The sequence below is a fragment of the Rousettus aegyptiacus genome, unplaced genomic scaffold, assembly GCF_014176215.1.
Source record: "Rousettus aegyptiacus isolate mRouAeg1 unplaced genomic scaffold, mRouAeg1.p scaffold_m13_p_15, whole genome shotgun sequence".
NCBI classification, from domain to species: domain Eukaryota; kingdom Metazoa; phylum Chordata; class Mammalia; order Chiroptera; family Pteropodidae; genus Rousettus; species Rousettus aegyptiacus.
This window is the reverse complement of record NW_023416290.1, coordinates 3,539,276-3,545,461: the sequence shown is the minus strand read 5'-3', so window position 1 is coordinate 3,545,461 and position 6,186 is coordinate 3,539,276. Positions and strand designations below refer to the sequence as shown.

Genomic DNA, 6,186 nt, shown 5'->3' with positions numbered 1-6,186 from the left:
GTTCCCGTCTCTGCATTGCTGACTTCTGGAGGGGGAAAAGGACCTTTTGCTTCGTAAGAATCTACATTTTCTAAAAACATCAATTCCAAGAACACCTTCCATTACCGTGCCCACCAGCACAAGTCAGTCTATTGTATTAACCAAGTGGAATCAAGGGGCCTCATGCAATCTGCCCCGCTGCTCACACGCGCTGCCCATGTACACTCCGATTCCTGAGAAATAAGACTTGGGTCTGCTGCCCGACCACTTAATTTTATTCTGAAAGAAACCCAAGTCATTGGACCAGGATCTCTCTCGGCGGGGCCGCATTTATGCTTCTAACTACATTGCATGCTTACCCCCGACATTTCTGTAGGTTGCCGGCACGCCTGTGCTGGAAACAGAGAGACTGGCGTTTAGCAGAATGTTTCTTTGTTATTTTCTTACGTGCGAGCATATCAGTAACTCAGTTCTTTACCCTGGAAACCCTTCCGTCTGCGTACACGACCGATTCATCAGCAGGCGCGTGTTATGCACCTTCTCTCAGCCCTCCTAGTGAAATATGATGTATAATAAACATTTCTCCCCGAATGGGTAAGCGTGGTGTTATATGCTGATTCCACTCAGCCCTGGTTTATACTGAAGGCAGCGCTGACAGCTGCTCGCTTTATAATTTCATTTCTCTCTGCCTTTAACTCTGTCAACACAGCCTCATGACAGTCAGTCGAAAAGTGAAAGTTCTTTTTGTCTCTTAATTGGTTTATTGACACAAAACTAGAACACTCCGTTCACTACTGACTTTGCCACAGTTAAATGATGAGAATTTTAGCAAGCATTTAATTTGGGGGCAGTAGCCGTGAACGACAAAGTTAACTGTTCTGATCGAGAGAGAACATTTCACAGATAAATGCGTAGACCCGGTCTGCTATGAAGATCGAAAGGAAGGGAAGTGGCTTTTTCCTGAAACGTCCAGAAACGTTATCGCCTTTCCCGCCCCAGAGGCGAGGTGTGACGTCTGTCACTGCAGGTCACGGTTTCACTCCCCGTCCTGTGCGCCTGTGACTTGACTGGTTCTTGAAGGAACTGTATGATGTTCACTTGCGTGATCAGTTTAAAGAAAATCGACTTCATCATGTTCCCCTTCCTGTTGGACATATCGATTTGAGTCCATCTTCTACGACCCCTGACTTTGTATCTAGGAAGGAGAACCAGTTACGAAATATGTACCGGAGTGAATGTGACCCAGTGAGCAGAGGTGTCGGGAAGCAATGTCGACACCCCACTCTGAGCACCCCGGACTGGACATGCTCGGCGGGGGCCAGGGCAGGGCGCTCCCTCTCCTGGCTGGAGAGGCTGCACCTGAATGAACGCCCCAGAGGCTCGGAGAAAAGACCGTGCCCTCTCCGTGGACTCCAAGGTCTGTCGTTGCCGGACAGGTGGCTTTCCAAGCCACGTCCTCTGGCGATGAATCCCAGGCTGAGTGGAGCCCAGGCCTCTGCTGACCCACCGTTTAGCATGTGAGAAGGCAGAATGACAAAGTGGGGTTCCTCCACTCAAGGACATGCCGCGTGTCCCCCACTGCCCGCCCTGTTGGGTTGCTGGAAAGTACAGGAGGCTGAGACCTTCCGTTGGAGGCCGAGACCTTCCGTTGGAGGCCATCGGTTTACAAATTTCCTCAATAAATCTCATTTTTCAGCCCATTCCTTGTGACATAGTGAGATTCACCCTCTCGCCCAACAGGAGGGCTTCGAGTCTGTCCTTACTCCCTTCTCCTCCCTACCCATCCATTCTGTGTTTAGTCTTCAGACTCACAAGGAAGGTCATGATGCTCGGGAAGGAGATTGTTTCCAGGAGGCTCTGAACCGGGCTCTGAACCGGGGATCAAAGGCGGTCTGTTTCCTGTGTTGTCGTGAGTGGTCAAGGCCGGGGCTGTTCCTTTTTCTCTTCGTCTTCTTCCAAACTCCTCTTTTTCTCCACAGGGACAGTTGACACAAAGCACTTTAACAAAATGAAATACTATTAGGAAAGATGTAACAGACACATTTCCCCCTATGTCTCTCATTATCGTCAGCTAAAAATCCTAGAAATTATATACATATATACAACAAACAGAGAACTATTATTAAAGGTGAACAGAGGAAGGCAGACCGACTAAAAATCCCGGTCCGTGGGGGGTGGCATGGTGACGAGTTTCCCCGGTTTTCCTCCCTCCCTCCCTCCCTCCCTTCCTTCCTTCCTTTTTTCCTTCTTTTCTTTTTCTTTTCTGTATATATCTTGGATTAAGTGCTGGAGAAGCCAGTAATCTATAAACACTAAAAAAAAAAAAAAAAAAAAAAAAAAGTCAGAAAGAAAAAACCCACCAAGACAAAAGCTTACTCTCTTTAGCCAAAGGACCAAGAAAAAAAAAAAAAAGGAATGTAATTAGACCACAACTACATCATTCCAACTAAACTCCACAGAAAAATGTAGGGCCGCATCCCGACCCACAGCAGCAAAGCCGAGCTGGGCGCCTCCACCTCCGCCCTCACCTGCTGGAACAGGGCACCCCCTCTCGGGTTGGCGCCCAGACGAGGCCAAGTGGGGAGCTTGACTTCCATCCTCACCAGGCAGTAGTGAGACGCCCTTCTCTGTCCCTGCAGGGGATAGCGTCAGAGGCAAGCTAGAGGCCAGTCAGGGTTCTCATCAGTGCTCAGGGACAGGGAAGCCTCAGGAGGCAGCGCCAGTGGAGGCCGCAGAGGGAGCAGGGATGAGTCGCCCTACCCTGCCCATGCGTAAGCGTCGGAGAAACCTCCTAGTGCTTCTGCTTTTAGGTCATGCTTTGTACTTCACCCTTCGGGGTCTGCCGGGACTTGGGTCTGGGTGTAAGGCTAGAAGCAGAGGGGGAACTTAGGTCTAATCGTCGGTCTAGAAGCAGCAGAGGTGGCCCTGAGAAGGATCGGCGGTGCCTTGCAAGGTGGTTTCAAATTCTTCAGGAAAAGCATGGCTAACCTCAGCCTGGGGCAGAACAAACGTGGTCGAATCTGAGAGTTCAATGTCCCCAGCTTGGCTGGAATCCGCCTGTCCATCCTCATTCTAAGTTTCGGGATCCTGTTCTTCCCCAAACATTGCCCTTCTTTTAACAGAAGACACATTGTGAGGTCAGGAATGTAAATTGTGTTGCAATTCGGCCACTCGCAAGTAGAGATGCTGGGTTTAATTTTCGGAAACCTCAGCTCTCTGACTGTAGACAATGAAGGGTCCTTTCAGGGCATAGAAAGAAAGGGCTTTCGGGTCATTTTTTTGCAGAACTCGAGTTGGGAGTTTGAAGCCCCGAGCTAATTCTTTTCTTTACTTTCTCGAGCAGTTAGAAGCCAGTGCCATTCTGCTCCTGAGACGACTGAAATGCCCCAGGGCAGGTGACACAGGGTGACATGCACCCTCCCTCTCTGGGTATTTGAGGAGAAGCTTCCAGTGTGATCTTCTCAGGTCTCTTCCCCTTTCATTCCTCTGGGACAACTTCCGGCACCCAAATCCCATCAGTCGATGTCGATCCAAAGAAACAGAACCTACTTTTGACTCCTTATTAAATTACTCTTTATCATTTAACCATCACATTCACATTAGTTTTAGAATGAAGAAACCGATGTAAGAAATTTGAAATGTCTCGCCTATCCTTCCGGTCTTATGGCATATTCATTACCTATGCATCAAGTCTTGGATTAAATTATTCCATTTTTGACACATAGTTAGCTTCTTTGGAATTTTCCTTTAGACTTTGCCTGCAGCACATGTTAAAATGAAGCAGTAAGTATTTTCTGGAGACTCTGGTTAAAGAGACACACAATTGTTTCCTCATGGGGAGGTGTAAATCTGAAGCACCCCGACTTTACACACCCGTGTACTTCGACACTCGGGGGTGATGATTATCGAAGGATGACTTGGCGTCTTCTGCGTGACGCTCCAGACACAGCTCGTGCAGACGACAGCAAAGACCCTCATCCACGGTTTTCACGACATTCCCCTGAACCAACGAGAGGATCTGGCTGGAGATTAGAAAGGCGAAAGGAAAGTGATTTGGGGGTATTTTTTCACCCTGGCTTTGTTCATTGCCCGCCCCCCAACCAGTTTGGTTAATACAGGTCTCTCTTTGGGTTCTAATAACTGCTCCTTCCCCTTGGGCAGCAAGTAAGGGCTGCCAGCTTTTATTGGCCCTAGGGTCTGCACAATTCCTTGGTGTGCTCACTAAATCCTGCCCAGAAACCCGGACAAAAGATAGTTTATACCGTGATGCTTACCTTTCCTAGGGAGCAATGAGTTTTGGGATCTCTGGCTGAGAACGTAAATCGGGAGCAGGTAGGGCGCTCGGAAGCGCACCCTCAGGGGGAGATTCTGCGTCGGCGTGGATCCCGCATCCGAGGCGCGTGTGGGTGATCACCCCCCTGCTGGGAGGTGGGGGACCGGCGATCTGTGTCCGGTGCTGCCACCACGAACATTCAAATTACCACTGGTGGCGGCAGGAGATGACGACGAGGGACGATGAGCCCCGAGAGACCAAATGACCGAGGGACGTAGTCGTCAGAGAAGCGGCGGTAAGCCTTACATCCGTGTAAACGCCCTCCAGACCCTACACAAGGACGGAGCAGCTGCGGGCTGTGGAATCCCAGCTCAGAAGATGGGTGGGAAACGACGAGGCTTGACGGCGGCTTCGGGCAAATGCCTCATCTCCTAAAGTGTCGGCAGGCGAGCTGCGGACCGTGCTGCGGACCAGATTAGAAGGTTGCAGTCGCCGTGGCAACGAGACACTCCGTTGATCAGTTCTGAAGGCAGGAAAAAGGCAGAGCTGGGGAGGGAGTGGGATTCCAAGACGGAGGATGGAGAGGTCGAGGCTGAGAACTTCGAGTCTCCACATTTCCCTAAACCTCCCTTCTCTGCCGTCTCACGACTTACAACTGTACTCAGCACATTGTTTTATTTCACTTATTTTTTCTTCTTATCGTAGTTGTCTTTTTTTTTTTTTAAATTTCTTTCGGTGGGCAATAAAAATAAGGCTTCCTCAAGCGGAGGTTCTCGGAAGAAGGCTCCGTGAAGGTGTATGCAGGATGCTCTTACTCACTCGTAATTGACAGTGCTATGGAGCAGTGAGGAGCAACATGATTTTCAGTGACAGTGGGATAACTACAGTCTTGCATTCCTGAGTAGCCTGTGATCACCCACGTCGCTGGTTGTGCCATTGTGTTTGGCGTTACATGGTTCCCAGCGGACCAACGACGTCGTCTTCATCCTGTAATCTGAAATCGATTTTGCTGAGTTGACTAAACCACCTAGTCCTGTGTACCAACTCGGGGATCCTGTATAAATTCCTGTAGGTCAGATCATTCTCAACTAGACCATAAAAATATGGATGGCTACAATTGACGAGGAACCAAGTTCTGTCTAGTCAAGCAGTAAACTTGACTTAGGGAAGCATGCCATACGAGGTAGACAAACGTATCCAAGAACAGAATTGCTTAACATAGCTGTGGTTATTTTAGCAGATAATAGACTATCAATAAAAGTCAATCTTATGGAATTTTACATGTGACATCGAAATATTAGGTTATACACTCAAAACATGTCCCCAGATCAAAGAGAGTCTCTAAGCTTGGAATAAGACCACTTTACTGCAGGCATCAAAAAAAAGTGTGTGCAGACTCCAGTGGGATGATGATGATCTAGCAGCCATGGTGGACCCCGAGAAATGTGTGCGTGCTCCTGGGGGACCTCTGCTCCCTCCCTCTCGCCAAATTCACAGCATCTTCCCCATTATCACGTGGAACCCTCAGTCCTGATCTCATGGGGCCCTTTATTCTTGCCCTTATCTGTCTCCACAAGAAGTTTGGGGCTCCCAGGCCAGCCTTCATTCCCTGGACTTCAATCCCCAAGTTCCTTCGAGTGAAGAATCAGGAAATATGTGTGTGAAAGGTACATTATCTGGTCAGGAGATGGGGAGTCCTCGCACAATGCTCCCTAGAAGTCAAGGTCCAGCAAACTCCTCACAAACTTGACCCCTCCCGTGGATGTTTCATGCAACTTAATGGCGAAGGGAGCTGGGAAGGGTGGCAACTATAGAAGAGGGTGGGAAGTTTGACCAAGAAAGGCTTTCAGGTTTCGTGTAGAGTATTGGCTTTGGGTTCAGCAATGTCGCTGGCTCTCTCCATCTGCAAAGTCCCTTGGACGGTCTGTGGACAC

General features: G+C 49.1%; 1 long non-coding RNA gene across 1 annotated transcript; it reads right to left on the bottom strand.

Moving 5' to 3' along the window:
- Positions 1 to 793: 793 nt before the first annotated feature.
- On the bottom strand, positions 794 to 5,183 carry LOC107514108. Its single transcript, XR_004954564.1, has 4 exons — positions 4,254 to 5,183; positions 2,508 to 4,001; positions 1,792 to 1,977; positions 794 to 1,174 (listed from the first exon to the last, which is right to left on the bottom strand). It is a non-coding gene; the product is annotated as an uncharacterized LOC107514108 (long non-coding RNA).
- Between the last annotated feature and the right edge of the window lie 1,003 nt (positions 5,184 to 6,186).